Below are 27906 nucleotides of genomic sequence, written 5' to 3' on the forward strand. Positions count from 1 at the left end.
CTACTTCCTCTATGTTGTGTCAACGCTTCCGTTGCCGGTCTACGAGGGTATGTAGACAACACTCTCCCCTCTCGTTGCTATGCATCACCATGATCTTACGTGTGCGTAGGAATTTTTTTGAAATTACTACGTCCCCCAACAGTGGCATCCGAGCCTAGGTTTTATGCGTTGATGTTATTTGCACGAGTAGAACACAAGTGAGTTGTGGGGATATAAGTCATACTGCTTACCAGCATGTCATACTTTGGTTCGGTGGTATTGTTGGATGAAGCGGCCCGGACCGACATTAGGCGTACGCTTACGCGAGACTGGTTCTACCGACGTGCTTTGCACACAGGTGGCTGGCGGGTGTCAGTTTCTCCAACTTCAGTTGAACCGAGTGTGGCTACGCCCGGTCCTTGCGAAGGTTAAAACAGCACCAACTTGACAAACTATCGTTGTGGTTTTGATGCGTAGGTAAGAACGGTTCTTGCTAAGCCCGTAGCAGCCACGTAAAACTTGCAACAACAAAGTAGAGGACGTCTAACTTGTTTTTGCAGGGCATGTTGTGATGTGATATGGTCAAGACATGATGCTAAATTTTATTGTATGAGATGATCATGTTTTGTAACCGAGTTATTGACAACTGGCAGGAGCCATATGGTTGTCGCTTTATTGTATGCAATGCAATTGCGCTGTAATGCTTTACTTTATCACTAAGCGGTAGCGATAGTCGTGGAAACATAAGATTGGCGAGACGACAACGATGCTACGATGGTGATCAAGGTGTCACGCCGGTGATGATGGTGATCATGACAGTGCTTCGGAGATGGAGATCACAAGCACAAGATGATGATGGCCATATCATATCACTTATATTGATTGCATGTGATGTTTATCTTTTATGCATCTTATCTTGCTTTGATTGACGGTAGCATTATAAGATGATCTCTCACTAAATTTCAAGATAAAAGTGTTCTCCCTGAGTATGCACCATTGCCAAAGTTCGTCGTGCCCAGACACCACGTGATGATCGGGTGTGATAAGCTCTACGTCCATCTACAACGGGTGCAAGCTAGTTTTGCACACGCAGAATACTCAGGTTAAACTTGACGAGCCTAGCATATGCAGATATGGCCTCGGAACACTGAGACCGAAAGGTCGAGCGTGAATCATATAGTAGATATGATCAACATATTGATGCTCACCATTGAAAGCTACTCCATTTCACGTGATGATCGGTTATGGTTTAGTTGATTTGGATCACGTGATCACTTAGAAGATTAGAGGGATGTCTTTCTAAGTGGGAGTTCTTAAGTAATATGATTAATTGAACTTAAATTTATCATAACTTAGTACCTGATAGTATCTTGCTTGTCTATGTTTATTTGTAGATAGATGGCCCGTGCTGTTGTTCCGTTGAATTTTAATGCGTTCCTTGAGAAAGCAAAGTTGAAAGATGATGGTAGCAATTACATGGACTGGGTCCGTAACTTGAGGATTATCCTCATTGCTGCACAAAAGAATTACGTCCTGGAAGCACCGCTAGGTGCCAGGCCTGCTGCTGGAGCAACACCAGATGTTATGAACGTCTGGCAGAGCAAAGCTGATGACTACTCGATAGTTCAGTGTGCCATGCTTTACGGCTTAGAATCGGGACTTCAATGACGTTTTGAACGTCATGGAGCATATGAGATGTTCCAGGAGTTGAAGTTAATATTTCAAGCAAATGCCCGGATTGAGAGATATGAAGTCTCTAATAAATTCTATAGCTACAAGATGGAGGAGAATAGTTCTGTCAGTGAACATATACTCAAAATGTCTGGGTATCATAATCACTTGACTCAACTGGGGGTTAATCTTCCTATTGATAGTGTCATTGATAGAGTTCTTCAATCACTGTCACCAAGCTACAAGAGCTTCGTGATGAACTATAACATGCAAGGGATGGATAAGACAATTCCTGAGCTCTTCGCAATGCTAAAGGCTGCGGAGGTAGAAATCAAGACGGAGCATCAAGTGTTGATGGTCAACAAGACCGCCAGTTTCAAGAAAAAGGGCAAAGGGAAGAAGAAGGGGAACTTCAAGAAGAACAGTAAGCAAGTTGCTGCTCAGGAGAAGAAAACCCAAATCTGGACCTAAGCCTGAAACTGAGTGCTTCTACTGCAAGCAGACTGGACACTGGAAGCGGAACTTCCCCAAGTATTTGGCGGATAAGAAGGATGGCAAAGTGAACAAAGGTATATGTGATATACATGTTATTGATGTGTACCTTACTAGAGCTCGCAGTAGCACCTGGGTATTTGATACTGGTTCTGTTGCTAACATTTGCAACTCGAAACAGGGACTACGGATTAAGCGAACACTGGCAAAGGACGAGGTGACGATGCATGTGGGAAATGGTTCCAAAGTCGATGTGATCACAGTCGGCATGCTACCTCTACATCTACCTTCGGGATTAGTTTTAGACCTAAATAATTGTTATTTGGTGTCAGCGTTGAGCATGAACATTATATCTGGATCTTGTTTGATGCGAGACGGTTATTCATTTAAATCAAAGAATAATGGTTGTTCTATTTATATGAGTAATATCTTTTATGGTCATGCACCCTTGAAGAGTGGTCTATTTTTTATGAATCTCGATAATAGTGATACACATATTCATAATGTTGAAGCCAAAATATGCAGAGTTGATAATGATAGTGCAACTTATTTGTGGCACTGCCGTTTAGGTCATATCGGTGTGAAGTGCATGAAGAAACTCCATACTGATGGACTTTTGGAATCACTTGATTATGAATCACTTGGTACTTGCGAACCGTGCCTCATGGGCAAGATGACTAAAACGCCGTTCTCCGATACTATGGAGAGAGCAACAGATTTGTTGGAAATCATACATACAGATGTATGTGGTCCGATGAATATTGAGGCTCGTGGTGGATATCGTTATTTTCTCACCTTCACAGATGATTTAAGCAGATATGGGTATATCTACTTAATGAAACATAAGTCTGAAACATTTGAAAAGTTCGAAGAATTTCAGAGTGAAGTTGAAAATCATCGTAACAAGAAAATAAAGTTTCTACGATCTGATCGTGGAGGAGAATATTTGAGTTACGAGTTTGGTCTACATTTGAAACAATGCGGAATAGTTTCGCAACTCACGCCACCCGGAACACCACAGCGTAATGGTGTGTCCGAACGTCGAAATCGTACTTTACTAGATATGGTGCGATCTATGATGTCTCTTATAGGTTTACCGCTATCGTTTTGGGGTTATGCTTTAGAGATGGCTGCATTCACGTTAAATAGGGCACCATCGAAATCCGTTGAGACGACACCTTATGAACTGTGGTTTGGCAAGAAACCAAAGTTTTCATTTCTGAAAGTTTGGGGCTGTGATGCTTATGTGAAAAAGCTTCAACCTGATAAGCTCAAACCCAAATCGGAGAAATGTGTCTTCATAGGATACCCAAAGGAAACTGTTGGGTACACCTTCTATCACAGATCCGAAGGCAAGACTTTCGTTGCTAAGAATGGATCCTTTCTAGAGAAGGAGCTTCCCTCGAAAGAAGTGAGTGGGAGAAAAGTAGAACTTGATGTGGTAACTGTACCTGCTCCCTTATTGGAAAGTAGTACATCACAGAAACCGGTTTCTGTGACACCTACACCAATTAGTGAGGAAGCTAATGATAATGATCATGAAACTTCAGATCAAGTTACTACCGAACCTCGTAGATCAACCAGAGTAAGATCCGCACCAGAGTGGTACGGTAATCCTGTTCTGGAAGTCATGCTACTAGATCATGATGAACCTACGAACTATGAAGAAGCGATGGTGAGCCCAGATTCCGCAAAGTGGCTAGAAGCCATGAAATCTGAGATGGGATCCATGTATGAGAACAAAGTGTGGACTTTGGTTGACTTGCCCGTTGATCGGCAAGCAATTGATAATAAATGGATTTTCAAGAAGAAGACTGACGCTGATGGTAATGTTACTGTCTATAAAGCTTGACTTGTTGCGAAAGGTTTTCGACAAGTTCAAGGGATTGACTATGATGAGACCTTCTCACCCGTAGCAATGCTTAAGTCTGTCCGAATCATGTTAGCAATTGCCGCATTTTATGATTATGAAATTTGGCAAATGGATGTCAAAACTGCATTCCTGAATGGATTTCTGGAAGAAGAGTTGTATATGATGCAACCAGAAGGTTTTGTCGATCCAAAGGGAGCTAACAAAGTGTGCAAGCTCCAGCGATCCATTTATGGACTGGTGCAAGCCTCTCGGAGTTGGAATAAACGCTTTGATAGTGTGATCAAAGCATTTGGTTTTGTACAGACTTTTAGAGAAGCCTGTATTTACAAGAAAGCGAGTGGGAGCTCTATAGCATTTCTGATATTATATGTGGATGACATATTATTGATTGGGAATGATATAGAATTTCTGGATAGCATAAAGGGATACTTGAATAAGAGTTTTTCAATGAAAGACCTCGGTGAAGCTGCTTACATATTGGGCATTAAGATCTATAGAGATAGATCAAGACGCTTAATTGGACTTTCACAAAGCACATACCTTGACAAAGTTTTGAAGAAGTTCAAAATGGATCAAGCAAAGAAAGGGTTCTTGCCTGTGTTACAAGGTGTGAAGTTGAGTAAGACTCAATGTCCGACCACCGCAGAAGATAGAGAGAAAATGAAAGATGTTCCCTATGCTTCAGCCATAGGCTCTATCATGTATGCAATGCTGTGTACCAGACCTGACGTGTGCCTTGCTATAAGTCTAGCAGGGAGGTACCAAAGTAATCCAGGAGTGGATCACTGGACAACGGTCAAGAACATCCTGAAATACTTGAAAAGGACTAAGGATATGTTTCTCGTATATGGAGGTGACAAAGAGCTCATCGTAAATGGTTACGTTGATGCAAGCTTTCACACTGATCCGGACGATTCTAAATCGTAAACCGGATACATGTTTATACTGAACGGTGGAGCTGTCAGTAGGTGCAGTTATAAACAAAGCGTCATGGCGGGATCTACATGTGAAGCGGAGTACATAGCTGCTTCAGAAGCAACAAATGAAGGAGTCTGGATGAAGGAGTTCATATCCGATCTAGGTATCATACCTAGTGCATTGGGTCCAATGAAAATCTTTTGTGACAATACTGGTGCAATTGCCTTGGCGAAGGAATCCAGATTTCACAAGAGAACCAAGCACATCAAGAGACGCTTCAATTCCATTCGGGATTTAGTCCAAGTGGGAGACATAGAAATTTGCAAGATACATACGGATCTGAATGTTGCAGACCCGCTGACTAAGCCTCTTCCACGAGAAAAACATGATCATCACCAAGGCTCCATGGGTGTTAGAATCATTACTGTGTAATCTAGATTATTGACTCTAGTGCAAGTGGGAGACTGAAGGAAATATGCCCTAGAGTCAATAATAAAGTTATTATTCATTTCCTTATATCATGATAAATGTTTATTATTCATGCTAGAATTGTATTAACCGGAAACATAATACATGTGTGAATACATAGACAAACAGAGTGTCATTAGTATGCCTCTACTTGACTAGCTCGTTGATCGAAGATGGTTATGTTTCCTAACCACAGACATGAGTTGTCATTCGATTAACGGGATCACATCATTAGGAGAATGATGTGATTGACTTGACCCATTCCGTTAGCTTAGCACTTGATCGTTTAGTTTGTTGCTATTGCTTTCTTCATAACTTATACATGTTCCTATGACTATGAGATTATGCAACTCCCGTTTACCGGAGGAACACTTTGTGTGCTACCAAACGTCACAACGTAACTGGGTGATTATAAAGGTGCTCTACAGGTGTCTCCGAAGGTACTTGTTGGGTTGGTGTATTTCGAGATTAGGATTTGTCACTCCGATTGTCGGAGAGGTATCTCTGGGCCCTCTCGGTAATGCACATCACTCAAGCCTTGCAAGCATTGCAACTAATAAGTTAGTTGCGGGATGATGTATTACGGAACGAGTAAAGAGACTTGCCGGTAACGAGATTGAACTAGGTATTAAGATACCGACAATCGAATCTCGGGCAAGTAACATACCGATGACAAAGGGAACAACGTATGTTGTTATGCGGTCTGACCGATAAAGATCTTCGTAGAATATGTAGGAGCCAATATGAGCATCCAGGTTCCGCTATTGGTTATTGACCGGAGAGGTGTCTCGGTCATGTCTACATAGTTCTCGAACCCGTAGGGTCCGCACGCTTAAAGTTCGGTGACGATCGTAATTAGGGTTTTTGTGTTTTGATGTACCGAAGGTTGTTCGGAGTCCTGGATGTGATCACGGACATGACGAGGAGTCTCTAAATGGTCGAGACATAAATATTGATATATTGGAAGCCTATTTTTGGATATCGGAAACATTCCAGGTGAAATCGGGATTTTATCGGAGTACCGGGGGGTTATCGGAACCCCCCCGGGGGTTATTGGGCCTACATGGGCCATAAGGGAGAAGAGGAGGGCCGGCCAGGGCAGGCCACGCGCCCCCTCCCCCCTAGTCCGAATAGGACAAGGAAGGGGGGGCCGGTGCCCCCCTTTCCTCTTTCTCCCTTCCCCCTTCCTTTTCCAACAAGGCAAGAGGGGGGAGTCCTACTCCCGGCAGGAGTAGGACTCCTCCAGGCACACCCCTAGGGCCGGCCGCACCTCCCCCTCTCCCCCTTTATATACGGGGGCAAGGGGGCACCCCATGATACACAAGTTGATCTTCGTGATCGTTCCTTAGCCGTGTGCGGTGCCCCCTTCCACCATATTCCACCTCGGTCATATCGTAGCGGTGCTTAGGCGAAGCCCTGCGTCGGTAGAACATCATCACCGTCATCACGCCGTCGTGCTGACGAAACTCTCCCTCAACGTTTTGCTGGATCGGAGCTCGAGGGACTTCACCAAGTTGAACGTGTGCAGAACTCGGAGGTGCCGTACGTTCGGTACTTGGATCGGTCAGATCTGGAAGACGTACGACTACTTCCTCTATCTTGTGTCAACGCTTCCGTTGCCAGTCTACGAGGGTACGTAGACAACACCCTCCCCTCTCGTTGCTATGCATCACCATGATCTTGCGTGTGCGTAGGAATTTTTTTGAAATTACTACGTTCCCCAACACTATCTCTAAACATGTGGACATATTTTTCGATTTCGGCTTTTCGCTTGAGGACAAGCGAGGTCTAAGCTTGGGGAGTTGATACGTCCATTTTGCATCATGCTTTTATATCGATATTTTTTGCATTATGGGCTGTTATTACACATTATGTCACAATACTTATGCCTATTCTCTCTTATTTTACAAGTTTTACATAAAGAGGGAGAATGCCGGCAGCTGGGATTCTGGGCTGGAAAAGGAGCAAATATTAGAGACCTATTCTACACAGCTCCAAAAGTCCTGAAACTCCACGGAAGACGTTTTCCAAATATATAAAAAATACTGAGAGCAAGAACTTAACTAGGGGGGCCACACCCTGCCCACGAGGGTGGGGGGGCGCGCCCTACCCCACTGGGCGCCCCCTACCTCGTGGGCCCCTGGTGGCCCTTCGGCGACCATCTTCTTCTATATGAAGTCTTTCAATGGGAAAAAAATAACAAGCCATCTTCTCGGACGAAACTCCGCTGCCACGAGGCGGAACCTTGGCGGAACCAATCTAGGGCTCTGGCGGAGCTGTTCTGCTGGGGAAACTTCCCTCCCGGAGGGGGAAATCATCGCCATCGTCATCACCAACGCTCCTCTCATCGAGAGAGGGCAATCTCCATCAAGATATTCATCAGCACCATCTCCTCTCAAAACCCTAGTTCATCTCTTGTATCCAATTCTTGTCTCCAAGTCCGGGATTAGTGCTAGTAGGTTGCTAGTAGTGTTAATTACTCCTTGTAGTTGATGCTAGTTGGTTTAACTGGTGGAAGATCATATGTTCAGATCCTATATGCATATTAATACCCCTCTGATTATGAACATGTTTATGCTTTGTGAGTAGTTACGTTTGTTCCTGAGGACATGGTAGAAGTCTTGCTATTAGTAGTCATGTGAATTTGGTATTCGTTTGATATTTTGATGAGATGTATGTTGTCTCTCCTCTAGTGGTGTTATGTGAACGTCGACTACATGACACTTCACCATTATTTGGGCCTAGAGGAAGGCATTGGGAAGTAACAAGCAGATGATGGGTTGCTAGAGTGACAGAAGCTTAAACCCTAGTTTATGCGTTGCTTCGTAAGGGGCTGATTTGGATCCATATGTTTCATGCTACTGTTAGGTTTATCTTAATAATTTTGTTGTAGTTGCGGATGCTTGCAATAGAGGTTAATCATAAGTGGGATGCTTGTCCAAGTAAGGGCAGTACCCAAGCACCGGGCCACCCACATACCAAATTATCAAAGTACCGAACGCGAATCATATGAGCGTGATGAAAACTAGCTTGACGATATTCCCATGTGTCCTCGGGAGCGCTTTTCTCTATATAAGAGTTTGTCTAGGCTTGTCCTTTGCTACAAAAAGGATTGGGCCACCTTGCTGCACTTTATTTACCCTTGTTACTTGTTGCTCGTTACAAATTATCCTATCACAAAACTATCTGTTACCACTTATTTCAGTACTTGCAGAGAATACCTTGCTGGAAACCGCTTATCATTTCCTTCTGCTCCTCGTTGGGTTCGACACTCTTACTTATCGAAAGGACTACGATAGATCACTATACTTGTGGGTCATCAATATGTCCGTCACGAACTCTGAAGTGGAGAGCGCCATGAATTATCGGCACAGGAGGGCCGCTCTTCGCGACCCCGGTTTTACAAAAGAGGCATTTAATGCCTTCAGCTCGGCTGATGCATACATCCGAGCTGCTCGGGACGGGCTTACCAGAGCCACGGACCAACATTTGAAAGATATGCGGGTAGGTACGCATTGTGTAGCCTTTGTAATCTGCTACCTCTTAAGCACTGCGTTGGTTTCCCTTGAAGAGGAAAGGGTGGTGCAGTAAAGCAGCATAAGTATTTCCGAGAACCAAGGTATCAATCCAGTAGGAGACCACGCATGAGTCACCTCGCACCTACACAAACAAATAAGAACCTCGCAACCAACGCGATAAAGGGGTTGTCAATCCCTTCACGGCCACTTGCAAGAGTGAGATCTGATAGAGATGATAATAATAAGATAAGTATTTTTATGATATAGATTGAAAGTAAAGACTGCAAAATAAAATAGATTGAAAACTCGTATGATGGAAAATAGACCGGGGGCCATAGGTTTCACTAGTGGCTTCCCTCAAGATAGCATAAGTATTACGGTGGGTGAACAAATTACTGTCGAGCAATTGATAGAATATCGAATAATTATGAGAATATCTAGGCATGATCATGTATATAGGCATCCCGTCCGTGACAAGTAGACCGACTCCTGCCTGCATCTACTACAATTAATCCACAAATCGACCGCTATCCAGCATGCATCTAGAGTATTAAGTTCATAAAAACATAGTAATGCCTTAAGAAATATGACATGATGTAGAGGGATAAACTCATGCAATATGATGTAAACCCCATCTTTTTATCCTCGATGGCAACAATACAATACGTGTCGTTTCCCTTTCTGTCACTGGGATCGAGTACCGCAAGATTGAACACAAAGCTAAGCACTTCTCCCATTGCAGGAAAGATCAATCTAGTAGGCCAAACCAAACTGATAATTCCAAGAGACTTGCAAAGATAACCAATCATACATAAAAGAATTCAGAGAAGATTCAAATATTGTTCATAGATAGACTTGATCATAAACCCACAATTCATCGGATCTCAACAAACACACCGCTAAAGAAGATTACATCGAATAGATCTCCAAGGGAATCGAGGAGAACTTTGTATTGAGATCCAAAGAGAGAGAAGGAGCCATCTAGCTAGTAACTATGGACCTGAAGGTCTGAGGTAAACTACTCACACATCATCGGAGGGGCCATGGAGTTGATGTAGAGGCCCTCCGTGATCAATGCCCCCTCCGGCGGAGCTCCGGAAAAGGCCCCAAGATGGGATCTCTTGGGTACAGAAGGTTGCGGCGGTGGAAATAGGGTTTCGTGGTGCTCCTGGATGTTTGCGGGGTATGTGAACATATATATGAGGAATAAGTAGGTCGGTGGAGCTACGAGGGGCCCATGAGGGGGAGGGCGTGCCTAGGGGGGTAGGCGCGCCCCCTGCCTCGTGGCCGCCTTGTTGATTGCTTGACGTTCACTCCAAGTCCTTTGGATCACGTTTGTTTCAAAAATCACGTTCCCAAAGGTTTCATTCCGTTTGGACTCCGTTTGATATTCCTTTTCTACGAAACACTGAAATAGGAAAAACAGCAATTTGGGCTGGGCCTCCGGTTAATAGGTTAGTCCCCAAAATAATATAAAAGTGTAAAATAAAGCCCATTGACATCCAAAACAGATAATATAATAGCATGGAACAATCAAAAATTATAGATACGTTGGAGACGTATCAGCATCCCCAAACTTAATTCCTGCTCGTGCTCGAGTAGGTAAATGATAAAAACAATTTTTTTGATGTGGAATGCTTTATAGAATATTCTTCAATGTATTTTGCTCTATTGTGGCATGAATGTTCAGATCCGAAAGATTCAAGATAAAAGTTTACTATTGACATAAAAATAGTAATACTCCAAGTATGCTAATCAAGCAATTATGTCTTATCAAAATACCATATCCAAAGAAAACTTATCCCTACAAAGTCATATAGTTTTGCCATGCTTCATTTTCGTCACACAAAATGCTCTCATCATACACAACCCCGATGACAAGCCAAGCAATTGTTTCATACCTAGCCTTTTCAAACTCTTTCAACTTTTACGCAATATATGAGCGCGAGCCATGGACATAGCACTATGGGTGGAATAGAATATGATGATTGAGGTTGTGTGAGAAGACAAAAAGGGAGAAAGTCTCACATTGACGCGGATAATCAATGGGCTATGGAGATGCCCACCGATTGATGTCAATGCACGGAGTAGGGATTTCCATGCAACAGATGCACTAGAGCTATAAATATATGAAAGATCATCAATGTAACTAAGTGGGTGTGCATCCAACTCTCTTTCTCACGAAGACCTAGGGCATTTGAGGAAGCCCATCATTGGAATATACAACCCAAGTTCTATAATGAAAAATTCCCACTAGTATATGAAAGTGACAAAATAGGAGACTCTCTATCATGAAGATCATGGTGCTACTTTGAAGCACAAGTGTGGAAAAAGGATAGTAACATTGTCCCTTCTCTCTTTTTCTCTCATTTATTTTTTTATTTGGGCCTTCTTTTTTTTGGCCTCTTTTCTTTCTTTTTTTTCTTTTTTTTCGTCCGGAGTCTCATCCCGACTTGTGGGGGAATCATAGTATCCATCATCCTTTCCTCACATGGGACAATGCTCTAATGATGATCATCACACTTTTATTTTCTTACAACTCAAGAATTACAACTTGATACTTATAACAAAATATGACTCTATGTGAATGCCTCCGGCGGTGTACTGGGATTGCGATGAATCAAGAGTGACATGTATGAAAAAATTATGAACAGTGGCTTTGCCACAAATACGATGTCAACTACATGATCATGCAAAGCAATATGACAATGATGATGCGTGTCATAATAAATGGAACGGTGGAAAGTTGCATGGCAATATATCTCGGAATGGCTATGGAAATGCCATAATAGGTAGGTATGGTGGCTGTTTTGAGGAAGATATAAGGAGGCTTATGTGTGATAGAGCGTATCATATCACGGGGTTTGGATGCACCCGCGAAGTTTGCACCAACTCTCAAGGTGAGAAAGGGCAATGCACGGTACCGAAGAGGCTAGCAATGGTGGAAGGGTGAGAGTGCGTATAATCCATGGACTCAAAATTGGTCATAAAGAACTCACATACTTATTGCAAAAATCTACAAGTCATCAAAACCAAGCACTACGTGCATGATCCTAGGGGGGTAGATTGGTAGGAAAATACCATCGCTCATCCCCGACCGCCACTCATAAGAAAGCAATCAAAGAACACCCCATGCTTCAAATTTGTCACATAACATTCACCATACGTGCATGCTACGGGACTTGCCAACTTCAACACAAGTATTCATCAATTTCACAATTACTCAACTAGCACACTTCTAATATTACCACCTTTATATCTCAAAACCATCTATCAAGCATCCAACTTCTCTTAGCATTTAAAATTTATAACCAAAGTGAATTACCATGCTGTTCTAAAGGACTCTCAAAATGATATAAGTGAAGCATGAGAGATCAATTATTTCTATAAAATAAAACCACCGTCGTGCTCTAAAAGATATAAGGGAAGCACTAGAGCAAAAACTATATAGCTCAAAAGATATAAGTGAAGCACATAGAGTATTCTAATAAATTCCAATTCTTGTGTGTCTCTCCCAAAAGGTGTGTACAGAAAAGATGATTGTGGTAAACTAGAAAGCAAAGACTCAAATCATACAAGACGCTCCAAGCAAAACACATATCATGTGGCGAATAAAAATATAGCTCCAAGTAAAGTTACCAATAGACGAAGACGAAAGAGGGGATGCCTTCCGAGGCATCCCCAAGATTAGGATTTTTGGTGTCCTTGGATTTTACCTTGGGGTGACTTGGGCATCCCCAAGCTTAGGCTCTTTCCACTCCTTGTTCCATAATCCATCAAATCCTTACCCAAAACTTGAAAACTTCACAACACAAAACTTAAAAGAAAATCTTCGTGAGCTCCGTTAGTAAAAGAAAACAAACCACCACTTCAAGGTACTGTATTGAAATCATTATTGATTTATATTGGTGTTAAACCTACTGTATTACAACTTTTCTATGGTTCATAAACTCTATTACTAGCCATAGATTCATCAAAAGAAGCAAACAACACACGAAAAACAGAATCTGTCAAAAACAGAACAGTCTGTAGTAATCTGTAGATAACGCAAACTTCTGGAACCCAAAAAATTCTAAAATAAATTGCTGGACGTGAGGAATTTATCTATTAATCATCTTCAAAAAGAATTAACTAAATAGCACTTTCCAAATAAAAATGGCAGCAATTCTCGTGAGCGCTAAAGTTTCTGTTTTTTACTGCAAGATCAAAAAGACTTTCCCCAAGTCTTCCCACTTGTTGTACTTGGCACCAACACTAATCAAACACAAAAAACACAACCAAAACAGAGGCTAGACAAATTATTTATTGAATAACAGAAAGGAAAAATATTGGGTTGTCTCCCAACAAGCGCTTTTCTTTAAAGCCTTATAGCTAGGCATTGATAATTTTAATGATGCTCACACGAAAGACAAGAATTGAAGCATAAAGAGAGCGTCATAAAACACGTGACAAACACATCTAAGTCTAACATACTTCCTATGCATAGGCATCTTATAGGCAAACAAATTATCAAGGCAAGCAAAAACTAGCATATGCAAGGAAGCGGAAAGAAACAATAGCAATCTCAACATAACGAGAAGTGATTTAGTAACATGAAAATTTCTAAAATCATATTTTCCTCTCTCATAATAATTACATGTAGGATCATAATCAAATTCAAAAATATAGCTACCACAAAACATATTCTTAACATGATCCACATGTATGCAAAGTTGACATTCTTCCAAAATAGTGGGATCTAAAGTTGACACTCTTCCAAACCCACTTTCAATATTATTGCAAACATTATTATCAATCTCATATTCATGATGGGGCTTAAATAAATTTTCAAGGTCATAAGAAGAATCACCCCAATCATGATCATTGCAACAAGTAGTGGACATAGCAAAGCTAGCATCCCCAATCTTAGGGTTTTGCATATTATAAGCACAATTGACATTAATAGAATTTATAGTATCATCATTGCAATCATGCTTTTTATTCAAAGATCTATCGCGAATCACTTCATAAAGTACTTCATCGCAATTTTCAGATTCATGAATTTCAAGCAAAACTTCATAAAGACAATCTAGTGCACAAAACTCACTAGTAATTGGTTTATCATAATTGGATCTCTTAAAAAGATTAGCAAGCGGATGAGGATCCATAGATCTTAGATTCTCTGTTTAGCAATAAATAAACAACTATTCCGAACAAACGAGCAAACGAGCCAAGTAAGACATCAAAGCAAATGGAAAGATGAACAGAAGAAGGGCGAATAAAACGGCAAGGGTGAAGTGGGGGAGAGGAAAACGAGAGGCAAATGGCAAATAATGTAATGCGAAGGATAAGAGTTGTGATGGGTACTTGGTATGTCCTGACTTGGCGTAGATCTCCCCGGCAACAGCGCCAGAAATCGCTAGTTGTCAAGAGATCAAATCATGATTGACTTTGCGTAAGCCTCCCCGGAAATGGCGCCAGAAATCCTTCTTGCTACCTCTTGAGCACTGCGTTGGTTTTCCCTTGAAGAGGAAAGGGTGATGTAGTAGAGCAGCGTAAGTATTTCCCTCAGTTTTTGAGAACCAAGGTATCAATCCAGTAGGAGACCACGCGCAAGTCACCTTGTACCTACACACACAGATAAGAACCTCACAACCAACGCGATAAAGGGGTTGTCAATCCCTTCACGACCACTTGCAAAAGTGAGATCTGATAGAGATGATAATAATAAGATATATATTTTTGGTATTTTTATGATATAGATTGAAAAATAAAAGATAGCAAAATAAAGTAGATTGGAAACTTGTATGAAGGAAAATAGACACGGGGCCCATAGGTTTCACAGTGGCTTCTCTGAAGAAAGCATAAGTATTACGGTGGGTGAACAAATTACTGTCGAGCAATTGATAGAAAAGCGAATAATTATGAGAATATCTAGGCATGATCATGTATATAGGCATCATGTCCGATACAAGTAGACCGAAATGATTCTGCATCTACTACTATTACTCCACACATCGACCGCTATCCAACATGCATCTAGAGTATTAACTTCATAAGAATAGAGTAACGCCTTAAGCAAGATGACATGATGTAGAGGGATAAACTCATGCAATATGATATAAACCCCATCTTTTTATCCTCGATGGCAAAAATACAATACGTGTCGGTTCCCTTTTTGTCACTGGGATCGAGCACCGCAAGATTGAGCCCAAAGCTAAGCACTTCTCCCATTGCAAGAAAGATCAATCTAGTAGGCCAAACCAAACTGATAATTCGAAGAGACTTGCAAAGATAAACCAATCATAAATAAAAGAATTCAGAGAAGATTCAAATATTGTTCATAGATAGAGTTGATCATAAACCCACAATTCATCAGATCTCGACAAACACACCGCAAAAGAAGATTACATTGAATAGATCTCCAAGAGAATCGAGGAGAACTTTGTATTGAGATCCAAAGAGAGAGAAGAAGCCATCTAGCTACTAGCTATGGACCCGAAGGTCAGAAGTAAACTACTCACACATCATCGGAGGGGCCATGGATTTGATGTAGAGGCCCTCCGTGATCAATGCCCCCTCCGTCGGAGCTCCGGAAAAGGCCCCAAGATGGGATCTCTTGGGTACAGAAGGTTGCGGCGGTGGAATTAGGTTTTCGTGGTGCTCCCGAATGTTTGTGGGGTACGTGGACTTATATAGGAGGAATAAGTAGGTCGGTGGAGCAACAAGGGGCCCACGAGGGTGGAGGGCGCGCCCAGGGGGGTAGGCGCGCCCCTGCCTCGTGGCCTCCTCGATTGTTTCTTGACGCCCACTTCAAGTCTCCTGGATCACGTATGTTGAGAAAATCACGTCCCCGAAGGTTTCATTCTATTTGGACTTCGTTTGATATTCATTTTCTGCGAAACATTGAAATAGGCAAAAAACAACAATTTGGGCTGGGCCTTCGGTTAATAGGTTAGTCCCAAAAATTATATGAAAGTGTAAAATAAAGCCCATTAATCATCCAAAACAAATAATATATTAGCATGGAGCAATCAAAAATTATAGATACATTGGAGACGTATCATGCTCCCCTGCAACGCCGCCAAAAAATAGTCTCGATAACCCACAAGTATAGGGGATCGCAACAGTTTTCGAGGGTAGAGTATTCAACCCAAATTTATTGATTCGACACAAGGGGAGCCAATGAATATTCTCAAATATTAGCAGCTAAGTTGTCAATTCAACCACACCTGGAAACTTAATATCTGCAACAAAGTATTTAGTAGCAAAGTAATATCATAGTAGTGGTAACGATAGCAAAAGTAATATTTTTGGGTTTTATAGTGATTGTGACAATAGCAACGGAAAAGTAATAAGCGAAGAATAATATATGAAAAGCTCGTAGGCATTGGATCGGTGATGGAGAATTATGCCAGATGCGATCGATCATGTAACAGTCATAACATAGGGTGACACAGAACTAGCTCCAGTTCATCAATGTAATGTAGGCATGTATTCCGAATATAGTCATACGTGCTTATGGAAAAGAACTTGCATGACATCTAGGATCATAAGCAAATTCAATAATATAGCTACCACAAGACATATTCTTAACAAGATCCACATGTATGCAAAGTTGACACTCTTCCAAAATAGTGGGATTAACATTAACTAAAGTCATGACCTCTCCAAACCCACTTCTATCAAAAACTTCATAAGATTGGACATTCTCCAAATATGTGGGATCTAAAGTGGACACTCTTCCAAACCCACTTTCAATAATATTGCAAACACCATTATCAATCTCATACTCATCATGGGGCTTGAATAAATTTTCAAGATCAAAAGAAGTATCACCCCAATCATGATCATTGCAACAAATAGTAGTCATAGCAAAACTAGCATTCCCAAGCTTGAGGTTTTGCATATCATTGACACAATTTACATTAAGAGAATTTATGCTAACGTCATTGCAATCATGCTTTTCATCGAAGGAACTATCAAGTATGGGTGCAATAGCAATGATCTCATGTTTAACATAAGGAACTATAGCAAATTCATCTTCGTAAATATTGGCATCATGGCCACAAGAATAGCAAGCATCCTCTTCATCAAGGGATATATCAATCAAATCATCAGAATCATAATTATCTATAGATTCATGCATATCATTATTTTCTTCCGAAGCAACGGTCATTCTTTCAATAAATTCTTTGACATAGACATTATGAGCATAGTTTTCATAGCAATATTTAAGTATGTCAAAATTTCCAGATTCGTAGAGAGTAATATCATACTTTTCAATCAAATAAGCAACTTCATAAGCACCCTTAAAAGCAACAAATTCTTCAATTTGTTCGATATCGTAGTAACTATAAACACCCTTTGCATAAGAAGATAAGATTTCATTATCATTAAACTCACATAGGTAGGGGGTGTTTTTTAGGGTTCTTAGAGCAACAAGTAAGATCACAAATTTCACAAAGATTCCAAGCATAACATAGCAATCTGTTTATTTGATTCCATAAGAGTCTCCCCTTTTTAGACAAACGGTGACGCACAAAATGAGCATGCTCATCTAAAGATTTCTCATCAACTAGGCTAGTTGGGGTTTCAGCACGAGCGCATCAGGATCGAAGATGATCTAAGTAGAACACTTTAAGTGGATCCATATCAATAGATTTTTAGCAAGCAAAGATGCAAGCAAATAGAAGGCACATGGAAACACAAAGAAAGATACATATGGGAAGAAGGCGAATGGAAAAAGGGCGACTATAACGGCAAAGTTGAAGTGGGCGAGAGGAAAATGAGAGGCAAATGGCAAATAATGTAATGCGAGGGATAAGAGTTTGTGATGGTACTTGGTATGTCTTGACTTGGTGTAGATCTCCCCGGCAACGGCGCGAGAAATCCTTCTTGCTACCTCTTGAGCACTGCGTTGGTTTTCCCTTGAAGAGGAAAGGGTGGTGCAGTAAAGTAGCGTAAGTATTTCCCTCAGTTTTTGAGAACCAAGGTATCAATCCAGTAGGAGACCACGCGCGAGTCACCTCGTACCTACACAAACAAATAATAACCTCACAACCAACGCGATAAAGGGGTTGTCAATCCCTTCACGGCCACTTGCAAGAGTGAGATCTGATAGAGATAATAATAATAAGATAAGTATTTTTGGTCTTTTTATGATATAGATTGAAAGTAAAGATTGCAAAAAATAAGACTGAAAACTTGTATGATGGAAAATAGACCCGGGGGCCATAGGTTTCACTAGTGGCTTCTCTCAAGATAGCATAAGTATTACGATGGGTGAACAAATTACTGTCAAGCAATTGATAGAATAACAAATAATTATGAGAATATCTAGGCATGATCATGTATATAGGCATCACGTCCGCGATAAGTAGACCGACTCCTGCCTGCATCTACTAATATTACTCCACAAATCGACCGCTATCCAGCATGCATCTAGAGTATTAAGTTCATAAGAACAGAGTAACGCTTTAAGCAAGATGACATGATCTAGAGGGATAAACTCATGCAATATGATGTAAACCCCATCTTTTTATCCTCGATGGCAACAATACAATACGTGTCATTTCCCTTTCTGTCACTGGGATCGAGCACCGCAAGATTGAACCCAAAGCTAAGCACTTCTCCCATTGCAGGAAAGATCAATCTAGTAGGACAAACCAAACTGATAATTCGAAGAGACTTGCAAAGATAAACCAATCATACATAAAAGAATTCAGAGAAGATTCAAATATTGTTCATAGATAGACTTGATCATAAACCCACAATTCATCGGATCTCGACAAACACACAGCAAAAGAAGATTACATCGAATAGATCTCCAAGAGAATCGAGGAGAACTTTGTATTGAGATCCAAAGAGAGAGAAGAAGCCATCTAGCTAATAACTATGGACCCGAAGGTCTAAGGTAAACTACTCACATATCATCGGAGGGGCCATGGAGTTGATGTAGAGGCCCTCCGTGATCAATGCCCCCTCCGGCGGAGCTCCGGAAAAGGCCCCAAGATGGGATCTCTTGGGTACAGAAGGTTGTGGCGGTGGAAATAGGGTTTCGTGGTGCTCGTGGATGTTTGCGGGGTATGTGAACATATATAGGAGGAAGAAGTAGGTCGGTGGAGCTATGAGGGGCCCATGAGGGGGGAGGGCATGCCCGGGGGGTAGGCGCCCCCTGCCTCGTGGCCGCCTTGTTGATGGCTTGACGTCCACTCCAAGTCCTTTGGATCACGTTTGTTCCAAAAATCACGTCCCCGAAGGTTTCATTCCGTTTGTACTCTGTTTGATATTCCTTTTCTACGAAACACTGAAATAGGCAAAAATAGCAATTTGGGCTGGGCCTCCGGTTAATAGGTTAGTCCCAAAAATAATATAAAAGTGTTAAATAAAGCCCATTAACATCCAAAACAGATAATATAATAGCATGGAACAATCAAAAATTATATATACGTTGGAGACGTATCATAATCATATACCAATAGCCCCCAAAACTTGAAGCAGTTGATACAACTGATTTAAGGATCATTGTATAATCAGGCACTTATAGATAAGAACAACCTGTTGTCTCAAGAGCTGGAAATGTGTCAGACCCAGCTAGCTACGGCTACCGTCGAATTGGAGAAATCCAAGGAGGCACCGCCTGGTAATGTTTCCCTCCATCCAGAAAAAATATAATCATATACCAGTAATATTAATACTGTTGTGTTTATGCTGACAGGATCAGCAGATCAAACTGAAAGAGAAATTGAAATTCGCCTAGGCGGGTGAACAAAAGGCAAAAAGGCAATAGGCAGTAGGCGAACGTGTGCTGACGCGGGTCAGGGACGACAAGAACAAGCTGCAGGATTCCAACATTACCTGATGGGCGAAGAGCTAAAAGATGTACGAGCCCAGCTGGCTGACGCCGTAAAGGAGAATAAGAGGCTATGAGGCGACATATTCAGTATGCTTTCGAACTTACCTTTGTGAAATTCGGCGAAAAAATGAGCTGACAGATTTATGTCTGCAGGTATGCTTACTTGCCGTCCCCAAGAGGAGATGTCCGGATCTCAAGGCGATCTGCTCCAAGAGCTGTCCCAAGTGCACGAGCGAGCTCGGAAAGCAATGCGGAGCATTGCCAAGGCTTTGTGGCCATCCGCCTCCCCTCCAGGAAGTATGGAGGAGCTTGTGAAGCTATTCCCAGGGCCCGAAGGTGGATTAGGGTCCGTAGACGTAAACCGCCATATGATATGTAACTTATGTTGTAAGTCAAGGAAAGGCAGAAACTGAGCTGGGCACGTGTATGAGCCGGCCTCGGGATTCTATAAATCGCCGGGCGTTAACCTATGTATATAAAGGGATGACCCGACGACGGTTTAGGGACAACAAACAATAACTCGAGAGCCCGGCAAAACGGATTCGCTCCCTGGTCATCGAAACCCTAGCAATTCCATCACAACTGGAGTAGGCTTTTATCTTCATTGTAAGGGGCCGAACCAGTATAATTCCTTGCGTCCCTTGTCCGCTTTAACCCCTTTAAGCTAACCCGTCGCGATGGCTCCACGACTTAGTCCTTTCACGAGGACATCTGCCATGACAAAACCACGACATCAACGGCGCTTTCGAATATGGAAGATTTCGGCTTGCCGAGAAGGTGCGCGAGAGGCTTGGGCCATGGTAAAAACACGGTACACCAAGCTTGATCAGAATCGTATGGCCCGGGTCGGACCTCGGGGGTCAGATGGACAAGAAATTCCCATTAGTCTAGTATATGACCAAGTAAAAATAGCCGCCAAGTTTTCCCAACAGGATTGTAAGCTAGACAGTCTGTTAGACGGCATAGAGGAAGAAGTTTTTGAGTCCAAGTGACTATGTACTTCATTTGACAAACATCAGTGGGCACCACGAAAACCTAATTCCACCGCCGCAACCTTCTGTACCCAAGAGATCCCATCTTGGGGCCTTTTCCGGAGCTCCGCCGGAGGGGGCAATGATCACGGAGGGCCTCTACATCAACTCCATGGCCCCTCCGATGATGTGTGAGTAGTTTACCTCAGACCTTCGGGTCCATAGTTATTAGCTAGATGGCTTCTTCTCTCTCTTTGGATCTCAATACAAAGTTCTCCTCGATTCTCTTGGAGATCTATTCGATGTAATCTTCTTTTGCGGTGTGTTTGTCGAGATCCGATGAATTGTGGGTTTATGATCAAGATTATCTATAAACAATATTTGAATCTTCTCTGAATTCTTTTATGTATGATTGGTTATCTTTGCAAGTCTCTTCGAATTATCAGTTTGGTAGAGCCTACTAGATTGATCTTTCTTGCAATGGGAGAAGTGCTTAGCTTTGGGTTCAATCTTGCGATGCTCGATCCCAGTGACAGAAAGGGAAACGACACGTATTGTATTGTTGCCATCGAGGATAAAAAGATGGGGTTTATATCATATTGCATGAGTTTATCCCTCTACATCATGTCATCTTGCTTAAAGCGTTACTCTGTTCTTATGAACTTAATACTCTAGATGCCTGCTGGATAGCGGTCGATGTGTGGAGTAATAGTAGTAGATGCAGGCAGGAGTCGGTCTACTTGTCATGGACGTGATGCCTATATACATGATCATACCTAGATATTCTCATAATTATTCGCTTTTCTATCAATTGCTCGACAGTAATTTGTTCACCCATCGTAATACTTATGCTATCTTGAGAGAAGCCACTAGTGAAACCTATGCCCCTGGTCTATTCTCCATCGCACAAGTTTCCAATCTATTTTATTTTGCAATCTTTACCTCCAATCTATATCATAAAAATACCAAAAATATTTATCTTATTATTATTATCTCTATCAGTTCTCACTCTTGCAAGTGGCCGAGAAGGGATTGACAACCCCTTTATCGCGTTGGTTGCGAGGTTCTTATTTGTTTGTGTAGGTACGAGGTGACTCGCGCGTGGTCTCCTACTGGATTGATACCTTGGTGTTGACACCTGATTTTGGCAAGATACAGATTGCAATGAAGATGGTCTCGAGTGAATGAGTTTTCAGCATAAAAATATTCACGTCACCGAGTGGAACCACTTTGATGTTTCGGTTATATTCATTCGACTTTATCTTACGGACCGAAACTATACTCCGAGTGGCATGGTTCAATGTTCCGAGTGGTTTTTTGCCAATCACGTCTTCAAGATGACCTCGGATGAAGGAGCACTCTTAAGGAATTGTCTTCGTCTCGTTGAGGCAATCAATTTTGATATATAAATTATCTTAATCCGAGTTCATATGCAAAAGTTAGAGGCAATATACTGCAGACTGAACCTCAACGGAAATATGGCGCGAGGTGCCAGACACTTGTCTGATAGGTTGCGCGAGTAATTCGGCCATCAATATGGCCTTGAATCAAAAAACCTTCAACATGAAAAGTTTCGTCTCGTCGAGCCGATCGATTTTCATATATAATTCGTCTCAATCCGAGATCATATGAGGCCTGGAGAGACAAATCAAGATTGGGCTATGTTTTCAGTCGAAAATATGAGTGAAAAGTTTACCATCTGAGTGAAAGTTTACGGTCGAGTGAAAGTTTACGGTCGAGTGAAATTTGACGGTCGAGTGAAAGTTTGCTGACCGGATGAACTTATTATTATCCAAGTGGAAATATAGTCATCCAAGGGAAAATATGATCATCCGAGTGAAATTGTCGTCCAGGTGAAAATATTCCGAGTGAAAAGATTACCATCGGGACGAAAACTTGCCGATTGAATAAGATAGTGCCTTCCGAGTGGAAATATAGTCACCCGAGTGAATAAGATAGTGCCTTCCGAGTGGAAATATAGTCATCCGAGTGGAAATATAGTCATCCGAGTGAAAGATTGTCTTCCGAGTGAAAAAGTCCAATCGGACGATCCGAGTGAAAGTATCTAATATCCGAGTGGATGAGCTCAAGTCCGAGTGAAATTGAACATGTGCTCGAAAGTTTATCAAAATGACCTTGGATGAAGAAGTGTTAAATACAGAAGTTGTGCGTATCATCAAGACGGTAAACTTTGATTTTGGAGTCATCATCATCAGAGATAATATATAGCCTACAAATTCACTACGACACTCGGATAATCCAGTCTACTGCAAGACCGAGTCCGACTGGAAGATAAAGATGACCTCGAAAAGTATTCAAGATGGCCTTATTTGAAAAAGTGATCAACATGAGAGTTGTTCGTATCGTTGAGGCGCACAAGTTTGATATTTGGGCCATCTCGATCGGAGATCATATGCAAGCCCGGCGGCCCGCGCAAGAAGGAAGACAGAGTTTGGGCCAGATTCAGACTGAATCCGAGTTGGAATAGAATTAGGACTCTAGGACGTGAATTGATGTAATTTTTCTTGTAAGGAAAGCCTAGATGAATCCTTTACTTGTACGGGAAGTCCAGCCGCCTCTTATATATGTTGGGGGTGACGGCCGATTGAACAACACACAATCGAACAAATCAATATACTACTTTTTCATCTACGTTTTATCTCTCCATCATTTTTCTATCTCGTTCTTCGCTGTTCTTCGTGTTTGAGAGCTGCGAATCCCGAAGCTCTAGCGGCGAGCGAATCGACCTAGGGCAGCCCATAGCTGCCGCAATCCCTGACGGGGTCCCTCCCGGGTGCGCGGGGTTTCGGGTCTGCAAAAGCGCCCGCCGACTGTCTTGCGTATCGCGCTGTCGGTCGGGTCTCCTTGGACGTGAGCTGCGGTGCATCACCCCCGGCATCGAGGGTACACGTGACATGTTCGTGTGTCAACACTTGGTTCTCAAAAACTGAGGGAAATACTTACGCTGCTTTGCTGCATCACCCTTTCCTCTTCAAGGGGAAACCAACGCATGCTCAAGAGGTAGCAAGAAGGATTTCTGGCGCCGTTGCCGGGGAGATCTACGCCACGTCAAGACATACCAAGTACCCATCACAACTCTTATCCTTCGCATTACATTATTTGCCATTTGCATCTCATTTTCCTCTCCCCCACTTCACCCTTGCCATTTTATTCGCCCTCTCTTTCCGTTCGCCTCTTTTCCGCTTGCTTTGTCATTATGGCTAGTCCTTTATCTACTCCTTTGCCTCTCGAGAATGAAGTTCTTAATTTTAAACAAAGGGGGGGGGGGAGAAAATCTAAAAGATGCTTGGTACAGAATTTGCAATGCGCAAAATAGATCTACTAGGAAGCAATCTACTTCCGTTCTTCTTCGCAATTTTTATGTAGGCATCACTCCTCGGAATAGATATATTCTTGATACCATTACCAGAGGAAATTTCTTGGGTAGCCATACTTTTGATTCTTATGATGCTATGATAGATTTGTTTGGCCCACTACCTCTTTTGGTTAATGGAACTATTTTAACTTTGGAACATGTGATGCAACGGCTTGAAATTATTGAAAATAAAGTTGCCACCGTAGAGTTGATTGAAAATTTGGATAGAAAGATCCATAACCAAATTATCCAATACGGATCTAAGCACTACAAAAAAAGACACATCCGTGACATTTTGGGCCGAACAAATTTTTTCTGTCATACTTATGACACTTCTATGACAATAATTGTGACAAAACATGGTACCATCATAGATGTGGTGGGGTCCTACTTCTATGACAAAAAATCATGGCAGAAAATGGGCTTTTCGTCCTGGGCAGGCCGGAGACGCAGCTGCACGACATTCTTTGGGCCGTCCATGACGGAAAAAACCGTGGTAGAAGCGAGGGCGAGGAAAATATCGGGGTGTTCCTGGTTACAGTGGGTGGTCAGGGCTGAGCGATGCGCATTTCTCTCGTACACGCACGCGTGTGGGTGCGAGGCGTTAGGCTCTAACTGAACCCGAGCGAGGCATTGGGCTCTAACTGAACCCGAGCGATTGCACTGCAGGCTACGCGTTACTGAACCTGAGTGATTGATCGATGGTTGTTAATTGAACCCGAGCGATCGATCGATGGCTACTGCTGCTAACTGAAGCCGATCGATGTTGCCTCTGGATGAACAGTGAGCATTGCTGGGGGGGCGGGGTTGGATGAACAGTTCCCGGTGGGGTTGGATGAACAGGACCCCGTGGTGTTGCCTCTGGATGAACAGTGACCGTTGCTGGGGGGTTTGGATGAACAGTTCTCGGTGGGGGTGGATGAACAGGACCCCGTGGTGTTGCCTCTGGATGAACAAGACCCCGATCGATCGAGCCGGTTGGGGCTGGATGAACAAGACCCCGTGGAGGGCTGGATGAACAGGACCACCCCGTGGAGGGAAGGATGAACAGTAGACGGAGGAGGGACTGGATGAACAGTAGCACGCGGAGGGGTGGTTGAACAGGAGCCCGTGGAGAGGGCTGGTTGAACAGTAGCCGGTGGAGTAGCACGCGGTGGAGGCTGGATGAACAGGAGCCCGTGGATGAACAGTCGCAGGTGGAGGCTGGAGGAGGTCGACGGTGGATGAACAGTAGCCCGTGGAGGCTGGAAGGGGTCGACGGTGGAGATGAACATTATCCCGTGGAGTCCCGTTCTGCGGTACGCCACACCCCTCCCGATGAACAGGACCCCCGTTTCGACCGTAGCGCTCCAACACAAGTTCGTTTCCTCCATTTTGCGGTATGCCACACCCCTCCCGATCAATAGGACCCCCGTTTCGACCGTAGGAGGTCCGTTTCCTCTGTTTTGCGGTACGCCAGACCCCTCCCGATGAATAGGATCCCGTTTAGAACGTGGCCGGTCGAACACAAGGCCGTTTCCTCCGTTCTGCGGTATGCCAGGCCTCGTTTCCATCGGCTGTTCCAAGCCGGTTGGCTCCCACGCGTTCTGTTGCCTCCCGATGAACACGACGCATCCGTTGCCTCCCCATGAACACGACAACAACGCAGTTTCTCCATTCTGACCCAGCCATATACACGAGCCCTGGCCGTACGTATGCGCGAGTAGGCATTCGAGACCCCGCCCGTATGTACGTATGTGGCCGTATTTTCTTTCTTGCACACTGGCCGATGTACGTACGTGTACATTCTACATGTGCGCCTCAACTACGACACGTGTGCGCTCTACATCGACCAGTATGTACGTACACATTCGCGACCAGAATGACAACGCTACGTACGATTCGATCAGGTGGGTCCCGACTATCAGGCACTTCCTTGCGTGTGAAGATATAGCTGGTGGGTCCCAACAGTCAGGGGGGCGAATCATTTTTTTTGCCCGGACGCACTTCCTTGCATGCGAAGATGTAGCTGGTGGGTCCCAGCAGTCAGGGGGGAAACATTTTTTTCGCGAATACGGTGGCCCGTCCGGTGGGTCCCCGCTGTCAGGTACAGGAATAATTATTTTGCGTGTAATAAGGAGGCACTTCCTTGCGGCTGCCGTGGACCCAGCTGTCAGCCTCTCCACGTACAGTACTCTTCTGATGGAAGTCGGTCATTGGCCACATTGACCACGCCACGCCGAGAGAGCCAAGGCGGTGGACAACGGCGAGGCCTAGGAAGGGGACGACGCAGAGCCAGGGAAGACGCGACAGTGGATGCCCATGTGTAGAGGAGTATGAGGGTTCACTGGTTCGCTGCGGTGTGAGGCTGCCGTCGCCGCAGAATATCAAAGGGTGTGGGTGAGTAGAGGGATGGCCTGGCCAGCGGTGGGAGTAGTAGGGGGCGGTGAGGCCTCCGTCGCATCATAGCCGGCCACAAGAGGCAGGAGCACGAGGCACGACCGGCGCTGGTTTGGGCGGCTAGAGCAAGAAGACCAGAGGTTGAAGAAGCACTACGGCCATTGGACGGACATCGTACGGTCACTGGAGCTAGAATTGTGCATATTGACTAAGTTGACAAAGCCCTCCGTCCCCGTCAACTTAGTAGGCCCATAAGTCAGCCTGCCACTATAATGGGTCCCAGCTAGCAGGGGGAGTATTCATTTTTTTGTGCGTAATAAGGAGGCACTTCCTTGCGTGCGAAGATATAGCTGGTGGGTCCGAGCTGTCAGCGGCGGTAACATTGTTTACACAAAATACAGAGGCCCTTCCGGTGGGTCCCATATGTCAGGTGGAGGAATCATTATTTTGTGCGTAATAAGGAGTCATTTCCTTGTGTGCGGCTATGGACCCAGCTGTCAGCCTCTCCACGTACAGTCCACTTCAGATGCATGTCGGTCATTGACCATGTTGACCAAGCCGCGCCGAGAGCACCAGGGCGGTGGACGACGGCGAGGCTTAGGAAGGGAACGACACGGAGGCAGGGAAGACTCGGTAGTTGTTTCCCACGTGGAGGGGAGTACGACTGTACGAGGGTTTAATGGTTCGTCTGCCGTCGCCGGAGAATAACAGGAGGTGTGGGTGAGTAGAGGGATGGCTAGGCCAGCGATGGGAGTACGGTGGGGCGGTGAGGCCTGCGCGGCAGCACAGCCGGTCGCGGGAGGAGGGAGCAGGCAGTCCCGCCGGCGCTTGTTTGAGCGGCTAGAGCAGGAAGAGGAGAGATTGAAGAAGCACGACGGCCGTTGGATGGAAATCCAACAGTCACTGCTTGTGCATCGACCTTTTTTTAGGAAAGCCTCAAATCTGTGGAAAACAACATACTACCCATCTGCCATTATTTCTAATAATTTATAGCCCATTTGCTAATTCTTAAGGTTTTTTGGAGCCCATATTCTTTTTGTTAGCATTACAACCCATATTGTGGCCATGGTTAAAAAAATATACGAAATTTTGCATATTTCGATGCGGTCCGAACTGTTTTTAATCCCGAAATTTTGAGTCACATTCAAACTGATTTTAAAAATAAATGTATATCAATATAAAATCCAACAAATTGTCCACACATAAAAATTAATGCAATTTAAAATCTCGAAATGAAAAAAAGAAATTTGAAACTAATTGCTGGTTTGATGTGTTTTAAAAATGTACAACCCATTTCTCATTACTGATACGCCATTTTCTCGGCCAGCCGAATGAAGCTCTCCTCGTCTTGAAAGATTTGCAGACCAACAGGCCTGACAAAGTGACTTATTTGGCAAATCACAAAAAACTGGGTTGTGGCCATG

This window comes from Triticum urartu, chromosome 4A (assembly GCF_056163025.1).
Source record: "Triticum urartu cultivar PI428250 chromosome 4A, HENAU_Tu73, whole genome shotgun sequence".
Taxonomy (NCBI): domain Eukaryota; kingdom Viridiplantae; phylum Streptophyta; class Magnoliopsida; order Poales; family Poaceae; genus Triticum; species Triticum urartu.